Source organism: Anopheles coustani (genome assembly GCF_943734705.1).
Source record: "Anopheles coustani chromosome X unlocalized genomic scaffold, idAnoCousDA_361_x.2 X_unloc_81, whole genome shotgun sequence".
Lineage (NCBI taxonomy): Eukaryota > Metazoa > Arthropoda > Insecta > Diptera > Culicidae > Anopheles > Anopheles coustani.
Genome location: NW_026525194.1, coordinates 27,501 through 45,682, shown reverse-complemented (window position 1 = coordinate 45,682; position 18,182 = coordinate 27,501). Strand labels below are relative to the sequence as shown.

The 18,182-nt window shown below is 49.0% G+C and overlaps 2 non-coding genes across 2 annotated transcripts in view; both read left to right on the top strand.

Moving 5' to 3' along the window:
- The first annotated feature begins 17,165 nt into the window (after positions 1–17,165).
- Positions 17,166–17,320, top strand: LOC131271010 (5.8S ribosomal RNA). Its single transcript, XR_009179997.1, has one exon. It is a non-coding gene; the product is annotated as a 5.8S ribosomal RNA (ribosomal RNA).
- A 488-nt stretch (positions 17,321–17,808) lies between these two features.
- LOC131271008 (large subunit ribosomal RNA) overlaps positions 17,809–18,182 on the top strand; it is a 4,091-nt gene continuing 3,717 nt past the window's right edge. Inside the window, exon 1 of the ribosomal RNA XR_009179995.1 lies at positions 17,809–18,182. This exon is cut by the window's right edge and continues 3,717 nt beyond it. This is a non-coding gene — a ribosomal RNA (large subunit ribosomal RNA).

The window sequence follows — 18,182 nt, the reverse complement described above, 5'->3', positions numbered from 1 at the left end:
GGCTAAGTCCCAAAATGGGGATGTCAGAACTACACTCATGTGTTACCACACCAAGCAAGGCAAACTTATATGAAGCAAAGGACCCTGATGGGTCATATGGTATTTTACGAAAAATCGGCTAAGTCCCAAAATGGTGATGTCAGAACTACACTAAAATGTTACCACACCAAGCAAGGCAAACTTATATGAAGGCAAGGACCCTGATGGGTCATATGGTATTTTACGAAAAATCGGCTAAGTCCCAAAATGATGATGTCAGAACTACACTAACAAGTTACCACACCAAGCAAGGCAAACTTATATGAAGCAAAGGACCCTGATGGGTCATATGGTATTTTACGAAAAATCGGCTAAGTCCCAAAATGGTGATGTCAGAACTACACTCAAATGTTACCACACCAAGCAAGGCAAACTTATATGAAGCAAAGGACCCTGATGGGTCATATGGTATTTTACGAAAAATCGGCTAAGTCCCAAAATGGGGATGTCAGAACTACACTCAAATGTTACCACACCAAGCAAGGCAAACTTATATGAAGGCAAGGACCCTGATGGGTCATATGGTATTTTACGAAAAATCGGCTAAGTCCCAAAATGGGGATGTCAGAACTACACTCAAATGTTACCACACCAAGCAAGGCAAACTTATATGAAGCAAAGGACCCTGATGGGTCATATGGTATTTTACGAAAAATCGGCTAAGTCCCAAAATGGGGATGTCAGAACTACACTCAAATGTTACCACACCAAGCAAGGCAAACTTATATGAAGCAAAGGACCCTGATGGGTCATATGGTATTTTACGAAAAATCGGCTAAGTCCCAAAATGGTGATGTCAGAACTACACTCAAATGTTACCACACCAAGCAAGGCAAACTTATATGAAGCAAAGGACCCTGATGGGTCATATGGTATTTTACGAAAAATCGGCTAAGTCCCAAAATGGTGATGTCAGAACTACACTCAAATGTTACCACACCAAGCAAGGCAAACTTATATGAAGCAAAGGACCCTGATGGGTCATATGGTATTTTACGAAAAATCGGCTAAGTCCCAAAATGATGATGTCAGAACTACACTCAAATGTTACCACACCAAGCAAGGCAAACTTATATGAAGGCAAGGACCCTGATGGGTCATATGGTATTTTACGAAAAATCGGCTAAGTCCCAAAATGGGGATGTCAGAACTACACTCAAATGTTACCACACCAAGCAAGGCAAACTTATATGAAGCAAAGGACCCATATGGGTCATATGGTATTTTACGAAAAATCGGCTAAGTCCCAAAATGGGGATGTCAGAACTACACTCAAATGTTACCACACCAAGCAAGGCAAACTTATATGAAGCAAAGGACCCTGATGGGTCATATGGTATTTTACGAAAAATCGGCTAAGTCCCAAAATGGTGATGTCAGAACTACACTCAAATGTTACCACACCAAGCAAGGCAAACTTATATGAAGCAAAGGACCCTGATGGGTCATATGGTATTTTACGAAAAATCGGCTAAGTCCCAAAATGATGATGTCAGAACTACACTCAAATGTTACCACACCAAGCAAGGCAAACTTATATGAAGGCAAGGACCCTGATGGGTCATATGGTATTTTACGAAAAATCGGCTAAGTCCCAAAATGGGGATGTCAGAACTACACTCAAATGTTACCACACCAAGCAAGGCAAACTTATATGAAGCAAAGGACCCTGATGGGTCATATGGTATTGGTCGAAAAATCGGCTAAGTCCCAAAATGGGGATGTCAGAACTACACTCAAATGTTACCACACCAAGCAAGGCAAACTTATATGAAGGAAAGGACCCTGATGGGTCATATGGTATGGATCGAAAAATCGGCTAAGTCCCAAAATGGGGATGTCAGAACTACACTCAAATGTTACCACACCAAGCAAGGCAAACTTATATGAAGGCAAGGACCCTGATGGGTCATATGGTTTTTTACGAAAAATCGGCTAAGTCCCAAAATGGGGATGTCAGAACTACACTCATGTGTTACCACATCAAGCAAGGCAAACTTATATGAAGCAAAGGACCCTGATGGGTCATATGGTATTTTACGAAAAATCGGCTAAGTCCCAAAATGGGGATGTCAGAACTACACTCAAATGTTACCACACCAAGCAAGGCAAACTTATATGAAGCAAAGGACCCTGATGGGTCATATGGTATTGGTCGAAAAATCGGCTAAGTCCCAAAATGGTGATGTCAGAACTACACTCAAATGTTACCACACCAAGCAAGGCAAACTTATATGAAGCAAAGGACCCTGATGGGTCATATGGTATTGATCGAAAAATCGGCTAAGTCCCAAAATGGGGATGTCAGAACTACACTCAAATGTTACCACACCAAGCAAGGCAAACTTATATGAAGCAAAGGACCCTGATGGGTCATATGGTATTGGTCGAAAAATCGGCTAAGTCCCAAAATGGTGATGTCAGAACTACACTCAAATGTTACCACACCAAGCAAGGCAAACTTATATGAAGCAAAGGACCCTGATGGGTCATATGGTATTGATCGAAAAATCGGCTAAGTCCCAAAATGGGGATGTCAGAACTACACTCAAATGTTACCACACCAAGCAAGGCAAACTTATATGAAGCAAAGGACCCTGATGGGTCATATGGTATTGATCGAAAAATCGGCTAAGTCCCAAAATGGGGATGTCAGAACTACACTCAAATGTTACCACACCAAGCAAGGCAAAGTACCTAGGTGAACCCTAGGAAGAAACACGGACCAAGTCAGATGGCCTAAGTCAATAGAACAAGTGACCTAGGCAAAGTTGTATGGCGCTGAGGACCCTGAAAAATCTGGTTAGTGTAGTTTAGACAGGGTAGGTTTTTGGGTCGGCCGAACCCCCTTATTTTGGGTTTTGGCCTCATCAAGAAGCTACACCTAGGCAAACTGCCTAGGGTGAAAGTGCGAAGACCAATCGAATAGTAAGACAAGTTTTGACCGATCGCCCTAGGCAAGCTTGTATGAAGAAAGGGACCCTAAGGGTCATATGGAAATACATGAAAAATCGGCTAAGTCCCAAAATTGGGATGTCAGAACTACACTAAAAAGTTACCACATCAAGCAAGGCAAACTACCTAGGTGAACCCTAGCAAGAAACACGGACCAAGTCAGATGGCCTAAGTCAAGAGTGCAAGTGACCTAGGCAAAGTAGTATGACGGTGAGGACCCTGAAAAATCTGGTTAGTGTAGTTTAGACAGGGGAGGTTTTTGGGTCGGCTGAACCTCCTTATTTTGGGTTTTGACCTCCTCAAGAAGCTACACCTAGGCAAACTGCCTAGGGTGAAAGTGCGAAGACCAATCGAATAGTAAGACAAGTTTTGACCGATCGCCCTAGGCAAGCTTGTATGAAGAAAGGGACCCTATGGGTCATATGGAAATACATGAAAAATCGGCTAAGTCCCAAAATTGGGATGTCTGAACTACACTAAAAAGTTACCACATCAAGCAAGGCAAAGTACCTAGGTGAACCCTAGCAAGAAACACGGACCAAGTCAGATGGCCTAAGTCAAGAGAACAAGTGACCTAGGCAAAGTTGTATGACGGTGAGGACCCTGAAAAATCTGGTTAGTGTAGTTTAGACAGGGGAGGTTTTTGGGTCGGCTGAACCTCCTTATTTTGGGTTTTGACCTCCTCAAGAAGCTACACCTAGGCAAACTGCCTAGGGTGAAAGTGCGAAGACCAATCGAATAGTAAGACAAGTTTTGACCGATCGCCCTAGGCAAGCTTGCATGAAGAAAGGGACCCTATGGGTCATATGGAAATACATGAAAAATCGGCTAAGTCCCAAAATTGGGATGTCTGAACTACACTAAAAAGTTACCACATCAAGCAAGGCAAAGTACCTAGGTGAACCCTAGGAAGAAACACGGACCAAGTCAGATGGCCTAAGTCAAGAGTACAAGTGACCTAGGCAAAGTTGTATGGCGCTGAGGACCCTGAAAAATCGGGTTAGTGTAGTTCAGACAGGGGAGGTTTTTGGGTCGGCTGAACCTCCTTATTTTGGGTTTTGACCTCCTCAAGAAGCTACACCTAGGCAAACTGCCTAGGGTGAAAGTGCGAAGACCAATCGAATAGTAAGACAAGTTTTGACCGATCGCCCTAGGCAAGCTTGTATGAAGAAAGGGACCCTATGGGTCATATGGAAATACATGAAAAATCGGCTAAGTCCCAAAATTGGGATGTCTGAACTACACTAAAAAGTTACCACAGCAAGCAAGGCAAAGTACCTAGGTGAACCCTAGGAAGAAACACGGACCAAGTCAGATGGCCTAAGTCAAGAGTACAAGTGACCTAGGCAAAGTTGTATGGCGCTGAGGACCCTGAAAAATCGGGTTAGTGTAGTTCAGACAGGGGAGGTTTCTTTGTCGGCTGAACCTCCTTATTTCGGGTTTTGGCCTCCTCAAGAAGACAGACCTAGGCAAACTGCCTAGGGTGAAAGTGCGAAGACCAATCGAATAGTAAGACAAGTTTTGACCGATCGCCCTAGGCAAGCTTGTATGAAGAAAGGGACCCTATGGGTCATATGGAAATACATGAAAAATCGGCTAAGTCCCAAAATTGGGATGTCTGAACTACACTAAAAAGTTACCACATCAAGCAAGGCAAAGTACCTAGGTGAACCCTAGGAAGAAACACGGACCAAGTCAGATGGCCTAAGTCAAGAGTACAAGTGACCTAGGCAAAGTTGTATGGCGCTGAGGACCCTGAAAAATCGGGTTAGTGTAGTTCAGACAGGGGAGGTTTCTGGGTCGGCTGAACCTCCTTATTTCGGGTTTTGGCCTCCTCAAGAAGACAGACCTAGGCAAAGTGCCTAGGGTGAAAGTGCGAAGACCAATCGAATAGTAAGACAAGTTTTGACCGATCGCCCTAGGCAAGCTTGTATGAAGAAAGGGACCCTATGGGTCATATGGAAATACATGAAAAATCGGCTAAGTCCCAAAATTGGGATGTCTGAACTACACTAAAAAGTTACCACATCAAGCAAGGCAAAGTACCTAGGTGAACCCTAGGAAGAAACACGGACCAAGTCAGATGGCCTAAGTCAAGAGTACAAGTGACCTAGGCAAAGTTGTATGGCGCTGAGGACCCTGAAAAATCGGGTTAGTGTAGTTCAGACAGGGGAGGTTTCAGGGTCGGCTGGACCTCCTTATTTCGGGTTTTGGCCTCCTCAAGAAGACAGACCTAGGCGAATTGCCTAGGGTGAAACTGCGAAGACCAATCGAATAGTAAGACAAGTTTTGACCGATCGCCCTAGGCAAGCTTGTATGAAGAAAGGGACCCTTAGGGTCATATGGAAATTCATGAAAAATCGGCTAAGTCCCAAAATTGGGATGTCAGAACTACACTAAAAAGTTACCACATCAAGCAAGGCAAAGTACCTAGGTGAACCCTAGGAAGAAACACGGACCAAGTCAGATGGCCTAAGTCAAGAGTATAAGTGACCTAGGCAAAGTTGTATGGCGCTGAGGACCCTGAAAAATCGGGTTAGTGTAGTTAAGACAGGGGAGGTTTCAGGGTCGGCCAGACCTCCTTATTTCGGGTTTTGGCCTCCTCAAGAAGACAGACCTAGGCGAATTGCCTAGGGTGAAACTGCGAAGACCAATCGAATAGTAAGACAAGTTTTGACCGATCGCCCTAGGCAAGCTTGTATGAAGAAAGGGACCCTATGGGTCATGTGGAAATATACGAAAAATCGGCTAAGTCCCAAAATTGGGATGTCAGAACTACACTATAAAGTTACCACATTAGCAAGGCAGACTTGGATGAAGAACGGGACCCTGGTGAAAGTAGCAAATATCCCAAACCGAACATGAATATTATACACACAAGAGTACGAACATAAAGGAACACGGACCAAGCGTACCGAGAGAATCGGTACTATAGAGCCCTCGTGGTTCTACACAAAGACTTTATGTTCGGGGTTCACACCCCAAATCGAACGTGGAATTTACTTTCTGATGGTCATGCGGTCGTCCAAAGGGGTCTAGTATCCTGGGATGACAAGCATCACGGGCACAGCTCGTATCAAAACAGTCGAAGAGGCCCGCGAAAGCTTGCTTTCCATGGCTATGCGATGCACAAATTGAGTTTACTCACCGTAGTATAAAACGAACGAACCGAACCTATCCGAGTAGGGATAATGGGCGCAGTAACATACTTCTGTGACCCAGCGAGAGTTGAACGAGGTGACATGAACTGTCAGTGGCTTATATCAGATGGGATACATACATGAGATTGCTTTCAAATCTACACTCGAAAACCTAACCAAGTAAAAGCGAACGTGGGGAGGATTCGAAACCGGTAACGAAATCTTAAGCTGGAAAGAGTCATCACTATGGATACATATTATGCGAAACCAATCAAGTGCTCATTACTGATCCAAAACCGAAGAGCACTAGTGAACACCTTAATCTCACCCTAGTTCACATCCAAGTGATCGACCACGTGTGTGAAGCAAAGACCAATCGAATTCCTGAATGAACCGAACACTATGAACAAATGGCCAAAAACGTTATAACTATCCAAACATACTACTATCTAGCGAAAGTCATCACGATGGAACCATACCATGATCTTTAACCTATAGCGCTCACCATATTCCTACCCAGAGTGCAAGTGAACAGATTGCTCACCCCTACCCAGTTCACAACCACGTGATCGACTAACATACCGAGGTTACCACAAGTCAAAGTTATACGTTTACAAGCGCAAGACCAATCGAAAACCCCGAAAGCAATCTCGACCCAAAATGTATTATCCGTGAGTGTAGTCGAGTCTCGTACTCGTCATCTGTAATCGTCGGATAGAATATCCAGTACACGGTTGTCTTTCCAAATGAAATCTACATACAGAACTCGCTCTTGGCAAATGGGTGGCAATGGCGCAATCAGGAGCGAGTTCCCGTCCGGGTGCCAAGTGATTGGCAAATGTCTGGGGGAAAGCAACCATATATTGATTTGTCTGTTAGTGTACTGGGTGTTTGAGGTATGTAGTATCCACGCTTGGTTGGGTGTGTCAGAGGACCATGGATGCGTTCACAACCCCAATTGGGGTACATCGGGAATGATTTTGTGGAACCGATGTGCCCGGCACACACTAAGTTTTGTTGCAAGTTAATAGTGTGCCATGTCCGGGGGGGTTGTGATTAAACTCTGGTGAATTGCGTACTGTGGTGATTGGGGTATGAAAGCCCCGCAGTTGCAATGATCGGACGCGCCTAGCGTGTCCTTTAGTTGATGGTAGGGAAATGAAGGCCCTTGTCAGCTCACCTAAGTATTCATGGAAGTTTGGCATAAGGTCGCTGTGGTAGGGGTATGAAGGCCCCGTCAGCGCATGCACAATCGGGCGCACGTGCGCTTAGCGGAGTCGAATGCCGCTCAAGTGCCTGTCCGGTGCATCGGGTGTGTGTGATACGAGGGCAATGAGGTTCGCACGGGGGCTCGCCTCCCGTGTGCTACCGGACTTGACAACATATAGAACGTGGTGTTTGCTCCTCCGGGTGCAATGGGACAATGAACATTCGAACGCAAAGTCGGAATTCTGGTTGATCCTACCAGTAATATACGCTCGTCTCAAAGGTTAAGCCATGCATGTCTAAGTACAAACAGATTTAATGTGAAACCGCATAAGGCTCAGTATAACAGCTATAATTTACGAGATCATCAACCTAGTTACTTGGATAACTGTGGAAAATCTAGAGCTAATACATGCAACATGCCAGGACCCTCGCGGGAACTGGTGCACTTATTAGTCAAACCAATCGCGGGTTCTCCGTGTCATTGAGTTGAAGTCTGGATAATGATGCTGATCGTATGGTCTCGCACCGACGACAGATCTCGCAAATATCTGCCCTATCAACTATGGATGGTAGTATAGAGGACTACCATGGTTGCAACGGGTAACGGGGAATCAGGGTTCGATTCCGGAGAGGGAGCCTGAGAAATGGCTACCACATCCAAGGAAGGCAGCAGGCGCGTAAATTACCCAATCCCGGGACGGGGAGGTAGTGACGAGAAATAACAATATGAAACTCTTTAATGATGTTTCATAATTGGAATGAGTAGAGCATAAATCCTTCTACGAGGATCAAGTGGAGGGCAAGTCTGGTGCCAGCAGCCGCGGTAATTCCAGCTCCACTAGCGTATATTAAAATTGTTGCGGTTAAAACGTTCGAAGTTGATACTTGTCCAACACAGTCCGGCTCCGCCGACCCGGTCAACCCGTGGTCGGTGGGCCAAGTCGGAATCTGGTTGCGACTCAATGGTGTGGTAGGGCACCAAGTCTGTGTCATGGTGTGCCCTTCAACGGGTGCAAGTGTAACATAGAGCTCGACCGCTCACGTTTACCTTGAACAAATTAGAGTGCTTAAAGCAGGGTGCCCAAACGCCCTAGAATAATCTTGCATGGAATAATGGAATACGACCTTGGTCTAATCTTTCATTGGTTTGTACTCAGACCGGAGGTAATGATTAACAGAAGTAGTTGGGGACACTAGTATTACGGCGCGAGAGGTGAAATTCGTAGACCGTCGTAAGACTAACTAAAGCGAAGGCATTTGTCAAGGATGCTTTCTTTAATCAAGAACGAAAGTTAGAGGATCGAAGGCGATTAGATACCGCCCTAGTTCTAACCGTAAACGATGCCAACTAGCAATTGGGAGACGCTACAACCAGGTGCTCTCAGTAGCTTCCGGGAAACCAAAGTCAGGTTCCGGGGGAAGTATGGTTGCAAAGTTGAAACTTAAAGGAATTGACGGAAGGGCACCACAATGAAATGGAGCTTGCAGGCCGAGTCGACGATGGGACACGTCGGTGTTTTCAGCCGAGCTGTTCACGGAGGCGCTCCGCTTGCTGAACTTCAACGAGGTTGCGCAGGATCCGGCCACCCTCGTATCCACGCTGCAGCGCGCGTGCGATGAGGTGATGCCTCGGATGAACTCCAGGAACCGCACTCACGTCTTTTGGTGGACGGAGGAAATCGCCGAGCTACGCGAGAGCTGCCGGCGAGCCAAGGCGATTCTCCGACGCACGCGGGATCCAACGCTTCGTTTGCTGCGCGCGGCGACCCTCCGTGCCACCAAGAAGCGTCTCCGGAAGGCGATCAGTGCCAGCAAGAGGCGCTGCAACGAGGAGCTCGCTGATAGTATAGAGGACAACCCTTGGGGGGACGCGTACCGGATAGTGACGGCGTGGGTGAAGGGCGCCCGCCTGCCCCAGGAACGCGACGCCGAGGTACTGGGAGGCATAGTCGACGAGCTATTTCCCACGCACCCCCCCATGGAGTGGCCGGAGTCACCAGGGCCGGGCGTTGAGGAACCGCCACTGCGTCCAATCACCGACGAGGAACTCCTAGCGATCGCGGCCAGGCTGAACCCCCGAAAGGCCCCCGGACCAGATGGCGTCCCCAATGGTGCAGTCACGGCGGCAATCCGAGAGTCTCCCGCTACTTTCCGGCGCATTTACCAGCAGCTGCTGGACAGCGGAGACTTCCCGGTGGCGTGGAAAGCGCAGCGATTGGTGTTGCTGCCTAAGCCAGGGAAACCACCGGGCCAGGCGTCATCTTTTCGGCCCCTATGCATGCTCGACACTGTCGGTAAAGTGTTCGAGCGCATAGTCCTGGATCGTCTCAACGATCACCTGGAGGCCCCACTGCCAGGTGGTCCTCGCCTCTCTCCCCGCCAGTACGGTTTCCGTAAGGGGAGATCGACGGTGGAGGCGATCCAGGAGGTGGTGAAGGCGGGACAACGAGCGATGGCGTTTAAGCGCACCAACCAACGCGACCGCAGGTGCTGCATGGTGGTTGCACTTGATGTCAAAAACGCCTTCAACTCGGCAGGATGGACCAACATAGGGAGGGCCCTGGAGGCCAAAGGCGTTCCCCAGGCGCTGCTGGACATCATCGGGAGCTATTTTCGTGACCGAGTGCTCCACTACTCCACCAACACCGGACATGTTTCGAGGCCCGTCACCGCCGGCGTTCCACAGGGCTCCATCTTGGGGCCCACCCTTTGGAACGCCATGTACGACGGAGTCCTCGGATTGGAGCTACCACCGGGAGCGGAGATAGTTGGATTCGCGGATGATATCGTCTTGCTGGTGCCAGGCCGGACCCCGAGAGAATCTTCGACGCTGGCGACCCGGGCGATTAACACAGTACGGCGGTGGATGGCGGACCACCAGCTGTCCCTAGCCTTGGAGAAAACAGAGATGGTGATGGTGAGCTGCTTGCGGCAGGGCCATCCGAGGGTGCCAGTGCGTGTCGGGGGCTCCACGCTTCGCTCTAAGCGTCATATAAGGTACCTCGGTGTCCAGGTGGAGGATCACTTATCCTGGAATTTTCACGTGAAGGCGGTAACGGAAAAGGCCAACAGGATAAACCGAGCACTGTGTCACCTGCTCAAAAATCATGGCGGCCCTTCCAGTGTGCGACGTCGGACCCTCGCTAATGTGTCGACGTCCATCTTACGATACGCGGCCCCGGTCTGGTGGGAGGCTACGCGTATACAGAGCAACAGACGTCTGCTGAACCGGGTGCAGAATCGGGCAGCCAAGATGGTCGCGAGCACCTTCCGGACCGTAAAGTACGACGTGGCTACGCTGGTTGCTGGTATACCACCTATAGTCGAGCTTATTAAGGAGGATCACCGCTGCCACGAGCGAAAGCAGCAGTCCGGGGGCGCCCCAGCAGAGATCCGCAAGGAGGAGAGGGCGGCGACAATGCGCAGCTGGCAGGAGAGCTGGGATGAGTTGGCGCAGGACGGCGTGGCGTCAAGCCGATTCATCAGATGGAGCCACAGAGTCCTCCCGGACGTGGACAGATGGGTCAACCGGAAGCACGGACGGGTGGGCTTCCACCTGTCGCAGGTACTGACAGGACACGGCTTCTTCAGGGAGTACCTGCATTCCAGGAAGTTCACCCGGTCCCCGTGTTGCTCAGCCTGTCCGGGAGTCGACGAAACACCAGAGCACGTGCTGTTTCAATGCCCGCGGTTCGCGGAAGTGCGTGAACGGCTCCTCACGGGACACGGTCTTCAGCCGGTGACGGCTGACACGCTCCTCGACCACATGCTGCACGATCCTGACGCCTGGGAGCGTGTGGAAGAGGCGGCGGTCAGTGTCACCCGCGAGCTGCAGCGAGTTTGGAGAATCGAAAGCGGCGTGGAGGCTCGACGGGCGGTTCATCGAGAGAGGCGGCGAGCGGCGGAGCAGGCAGCACGACAGCAGCGGCGGCGAGAGGGCCGATTCGGCCTCGACCCAACGCTGAGGGATCGTATACTGGCCATGGACGAGGTGACGCGCGTGGAATTCAGGCGGGTGGCTCGCCAGCTTCAGGATAACATCAGGCGCCTGGAGCTTCGTCGTGACCGGATGCCGACGAGGGTATTCGAGGCTACTATGGCCGTCCGTGTGGCCAGCCTCCGACATCACGATGCGGCACCAGAGAACCGGGCAGCAACGGCGGCAACCTTACAACAGGCACAACTGTCATTGCAGGAGGCTCGACGAGAGCGAAGGAACGCTCGACAACGGCAGACGAGACGAGCAGAGCGACGAGCAGAGCGGCAGGAGAGCCGCGCAAGTGCGCGCCAACGGCGCAGATGATCACCAGGGGACGAGTCCCAGTAGGGATACGCCTAATAGATAGATAGTGGCTCGACAGCCAGACGCCCGCCCCACACGGCTCTACCGTGTAGGTGCATGCCGTGTGGGGCACCTTCAAGGGCGAGAGTAGGGAGTAGGAATTGTCTTTCTGTAAACTGTGATATAATTTTTAGAATTTTAAGAGAAATACAGTTCTGAACCCTGATGAAAAAAATGAAATGGAGCTTGCGGTTCAATTTGACTCAACACGGGAAAACTTACCAGGTCCGAACTTATGGAGGTGAGACAGATTAATAGCTCTTTCTCAAATTTAAGGGTAGTGGTGCATGGCCGTTCTTAGTTCGTGGATTGATTTGTCTGGTTAATTCCGATAACGAACGTGACTCACATATGCTAACTAGAACGCAGTCAGCGTTAATGCGTCGATGCCGATTGGAACGGGTTAGGACCTTTCGGTGGAGTATGACCTGACACCTTCGCTGTTCGTGTGCGCAAGTGCACTTACGGTACGCTGCTTAGCAGGACAATTTGTGTTTAGCAAAATGAGATCGAGCGATAACAGGTCCGTGATGCCCTTAGATGTTCTGGGCTACACGCGTGCTACAATGTGGGTAGCAGCGTGTCTCCTATTCCGAGAGGAACGGGAAATCACTCAAATACTCACTTAGTAGGGATTATGGATTGCAATGGTCCATATGAACTCGGAACTTCTAGTAAGTGCTGGTCATCAGCCAGCGTTGAATACGTCCCTGCCCTTTGTACACACCGCCCGTCGCTACTACCGATGGATTATTTAGTGAGGTCTTTGGAGATGATCGTTCGCTGGATCCTCGTGAACCGCGTCTGCTTTATCGAAGTTGACCGAACTTGATGATTTAGAGGAAGTAAAAGTCGTAACAAGGTTTCCGTAGGTGAACCTGCGGAAGGATCATTAGTGGCCAAGTGATCCTTCCAGAAGTCCGAACCTGCGGGTTGAGACTTCGGCACAAGTTGCCATATGATAATTGACGAAACACTATAGAAGTCCGAACCTGCGGGTTGAGACTTCGGCACAAGTTGCCATATGAACATTGACGAAACACTATGAAGTCCGAACCTGCGGGTTGAGACTTAGGCACAAGTTGCCATATGAACATTGACGAAACACTATGAAGTCCGAACCTGCGGGTTGAGACTTAGGCACAAGTTGCCTTATATATAACTTCGAACAAATACACAAGTCCGAACCTGCGGGTTGAGACCTAGGCACAAGTTGCCTTATACATGACTTCGAACAAATACACAAGTCCGAACCTGCGGGTTGAGACTTAGGCACAAGTTGCCATATGAAAGTTGACGAAACACTAACAAGTCCGAACCTGCGGGTTGAGACTTAGGCACAAGTTGCCTTATACATACATTGGCCAAATAAACAGAAGTCCGAACCTGCGGGTTGAGACTTAGGCACAAGTTGCCATATTATATTCGATCAAACACTAAGTAGTCCGAACCTGCGGGTTGAGACTCAAGACCGTAACAAGATGTCACTATACAAGTCCGAACCTAAGGGTTGAGACTTAATGCGATCTAGATACCAAGTTGACATCCAATACCTGTTGAGCAAAACCAAAGATTCCCTGTTCTCGAATGATTACACTATATAACAGGGAATCATGAAGAAATCAAGCAAGCGTGAAACAAAGTCATCACTTGGGCATGCTCGATAGCCAACCACATGACCTTAACCTAAGAGAGCATGCAAACCACATGATACCTATAAACGATTAACCCGCCCTAGTTCAATCGTTCACCAAGTGATGACTTCAGTATGGCTAAGAGAAAAACTTTTAAATGGGAAAAACTCTAAGTCCGAACCTCCGGGTTGAGACTTCCGCGTCGGAGGTGGGCGCACCTCCTATCCGAAAGATGATGAATCAGGGGTGTTCGGTCAGCAATGGTCGGATGCCCCGTCGTAGTCCAACTATGACAATCAAAGTCAAGACCTCCGGGTTGAGACTTTCCGCGAGTACAAGCATAAAGGAACACGGACCAAGCCGTACCGAGAGAATCGGTACTAGAGCCCTCGTGGTTCTACATTGAGAGAGCCCTCGTGGTTCTCATTAGGGGCTTTATGCAAGTCGTACTCAATACTGTGGTGTGAAGTATAAAGTATAGTCTTCGCCTGGTCCACGCTGCTTCGGCGGTCCTGGGTAAGATAGTTCATTCTAGCTTGCCCTATAGTGGAATGAGGACACTTAATGCTTCGTCTTTTAGCGGCGGCTAGACTCCTCCTCACGGGGAACGAGTTGACGCACACAGCGGCGGCTTACGCACTATGGCAATCATGGATGCCTGAAGATTCCGTGAAGTTCTCCCCTGGTCCACGCTGCCTCGGCAGTCCTGGGTAAAATGGAATATTTCCAGCTTGCCCTATAGTGGAAGAGGACTATCAAACAATACAAAGTCAAGACCTCCGGGTTGAGACTTTCCGCGTCGGTGGTGTCGCGCACCGCCTATCCGAAAGATGGTGTAACAGGGGTGTTCGATCAGCAATGGTCGGATGCCCCGTCATAGTCCAACTATGACAACCAAAGTCAAGACCTCCGGGTTGAGACTTTCCGCGTCCGGAGGTACGCGTACCGCCTACCCGAAAGATGGTGTGCTTCTGGGGTATTCGATGAGTCGGATACCCCGTCGTAGTCCAACTATGACAATCAAAGTCAAGACCTCCGGGTTGAGACTTCCGCGTCCGGAGGTACGCGTACCGCCTACCCGAAAGATGGTGAATCAGGGGTGTTCGATCAGCAATGGTCGGATGCCCCGTCGTAGTCCAACTATGACAATCAAAGTCAAGACCTCCGGGTTGAGACTTCCGCGTCCGGAGGTACGCGTACCGCCTACCCGAAAGATGGTGAATCAGGGGTGTTCGATCAGCAATGGTCGGATGCCCCGTCGTAGTCCAACTATGACAATCAAAGTCAAGACCTCCGGGTTGAGACTTTCTAAGAGTACAAGCATAAAGGAACACGGACCAAGCCGTACCGAGAGAATCGGTACTAGAGCCCTCGTGGTTCTACATTGAGAGAGCCCTCGTGGTTCTCATTAGGGGCTTTATGCAAGTCGTACTCAATACTGTGGTGTGAAGTATAAAGTATAGAGTCCTCCACTGGTCCACGCTGCTCCGGCGGTCCTGGGTAAGATAGTTCATTCTAGCTTGCCCTATGTGGAAGAGGACTCAATACCCTACCTGTTGAGCTTGAAACAAAGTCATCACTTGGGCATGCTCATATTGCCATACACAATTACATTATATTCGAATGAGCATGCAAGCGACCCTATATAGACCGAACCAAAACGATAGATACCGCCGTAGTTCACCCCAACCAAGTGATGACTTCAGTATGGCTAGTGTGTGAAGTATAAAGTATAGTCCTCCCCTGGTCCACACTGCTTCGGCGGTCCTGGGTAAGATAGTTAGTTCTAGCTTGCCCTATGTGGAAGAGGACACAATACTTAATACTTAGAGTACAAGCATAAAGGAACACGGACCAAGCCGTACCGAGAGAATCGGTACTAGAGCCCTCGCGGTTCTACATTGTGAGCCCTCGTGGTTCAAACTAGATACTTTATGCAAGGCGTACTCAAAACTGTGGTGTGAAGTATAAAGTATAGTCCTCATCTGGTCCACGCTGCTTCGGCGGTCCTGGGTAAGATAGTTAATTCTAGCTTGCCCTATGTGGAAGAGGACACAATACTTAATACTGTGGTGTAATGGACAAGGTATAGTCCTCCACTGGTCCACGCTGCTCCGGCGGTCCTGGGTAAGATAGTTCATTCTAGCTTGCCCTATGTGGAAGAGGACTCAATACCCTACCTGTTGAGCTTGAAACAAAGTCATCACTTGGGCATGCTCATATTGCCATACAATATTCCATTATCTACTAATGAGCATGCAGCTATATGATATTAACCTGTAAACGATTACCCCGCCGTAGTTCAGCGCTTCAACCAAGTGATGACTTCAGTATGGCTAGTGTGTGAAGTATAAAGTATAGTCCTCCCCTGGTCCACACTGCTTCGGCGGTCCTGGGTAAGATAGTTAGTTCTAGCTTGCCCTATGGTGGAAGAGGACACCATACTTAATACTGTGGTGTAATGAACAAAGTATAGTCCTCCACTGGTCCACGCTGCTTCGGCGGTCCTGGGTAAGATAGTTAGTTCTAGCTTGCCCTATGTGGAAGAGGGCATACAAGACAAAGTATAGTTCTCCCCTGGTCCACGCTGCTTCGGCGGTCCTGGGTAAGATAGTTAATTCTAGCTTGCCCTATGTGGAAGAGAGCATACATGAACCAAGAACGAAGGTTATGATCGAGGAATGATTCGACAACTAACCGATGGTATGAAATGTGAAGAATTCAAGCAAGCACACAATCAAGTCATCACTTGGGCATGCTCGATAGCCAACCTCATGACATTAACCTAGTAGAGCATGCGAAAACCAATATATATGTAAACGATGCCTCCCTAGTTCAGCGCTTCAACCAAGTGATGACTTCAGAATGGCTAAATCAAATCGGTTCAAACCATACCATCGGTATCCTATTGAAACACACAAGTCGATATCAAACCTCATGATTGTGTAGTCCTCCACTGGTCCACGCCGCTTCGGCCGTCCTGGGTAAAATGGAACATTCCAGCTTGCCCTATGTGGAAGAGGGCACATTACTCAATACTGTGGTGTGAAGTATAAAGTTCAGTTCTCCCCTGGTCCACGCTGCTTCGGCGGTCCTGGGTAAGATAGTTCATTCTAGCTTGCCCTATGTGGAAGAGGACACTTCATACTTCGTCTCTAAGCGGCGGCTTGACTCCTCCCTACGGGGAACGGGTTTACGCGCACAGCGGCGGCTTACGCACTATGGCAGTCATGGATGCCTTACGTTTCTATGAAAAGTGTGTTCCTCCCCTGGTCCACGCTGCTTCGGCAGTCCTGGGTAAGATAGTTAGTTCTAGCTTGCCCTATGTGGAAGAGGACACGTAGACTTACTGTGGTGTGAAGTATAAAGTTCAGTTCTCCCCTGGTCCACGCCGCTTCGGCCGTCCTGGGTAAAATGGATTCATCCAGCTTGCCCTATGTGGAATGAGGACACTTTATGCTTCGTCTCTAAGCGGCGGCTTGCTCCTCCCTACGGGGAACGGGTATACGCGCACAGCGGCGGCTTACGTTATGGCAGTCATGGATGCCTTACGTTTCCATGAAAAGTGTGTTCCTCCCCTGGTCCACGCTGCTTCGGCAGTCCTGGGTAAGATAGTTAGTTCTAGCTTGCCCTATGTGGAAGAGGACACGTAGACTTACTGTGGTGTGAAGTATAAGGTTCAGTTCTCCCCTGGTCCACGCCGCTTCGGCCGTCCTGGGTAAAATGGATTCATCCAGCTTGCCCTATGTGGAATGAGGACACTTTATGCTTCGTCTCTAAGCGGCGGCTTGCTCCTCCCTACGGGGAACGGGTATACGCGCACAGCGGCGGCTTACGCAAGTTAGTCACCCTCGGCAGTGGATCACTCGGCTCATGGATCGATGAAGACCGCAGCTAACTGCGCGTCATAATGTGAACTGCAGGACACATGAACATTGATAAGTTGAACGCATATTGCACGTCGTGGGAACCTACCATGATGTACAGATGACTGAGCGCTTATATTTGAGAAATGTATCGCATACATTTAACTACGCCGTGACACCCGTCACGAGACGTGCACCATGATGTTAACTAGGGTCGCGACGACCCGCTAGCATTAAAGAACCCGTGGTTTACAATATACTGGCATTGGAATTCGAAGTATTTAGAGCGTCCGTGTTCCCGCGTGAGGCGGAAGTACGAGGAGAAGGCGTGCTTGTGGTGTCTGTGGTGGTGTTTACTGATGTCTAGCTTCAGCTTATTTATTTATTTAAATAGAAGCGAAGATGTCAAAGTAGCGTCGAAGCAGCAGCGAATAGCACAAATGATTCAAGTATGGAAGTTGACCAAAGGAACACAAACAAACTAGCGTATGGGCAAAGGAAGGTATCAGTGAGTTAAACCACACGCGGGCTAACAGCCCGTTAACCGAGTCCAACGGTACATATTGGACATTGAAACAAAGTAGTCGCAAGCCAGATGTGACGATAACAACCGCAAGGTACATAAGCCTCAGTTCATGTGTGACAACCCCCTGAATTTAAGCATATTAATAAGGGGAGGAAAAGAAACCAACCGGGATTCCCTGAGTAGCTGCGAGCGAAACGGGAGAAGCTCAGCACGTAGGGGTGGCGGCCTGTCCGTCTATCCGATTCCGTGTACTGGTGCGTCTCACTATCCGTCATCTTAGCGCTTTTCAAGTCCAACTTGAATGTGGCTCAGAACCCATAGAGGGTGATAGGCCCGTAGAACAGCGCCCGTTGGATGATGGACCGAGCGTGCCATGGAGTCGTGTTGCTTGATAGTGCAGCACTAAGTGGGAGGTAAACTCCTTCTAAAGCTAAATACAACCATGAGACCGATAGTAAACAAGTACCGTGA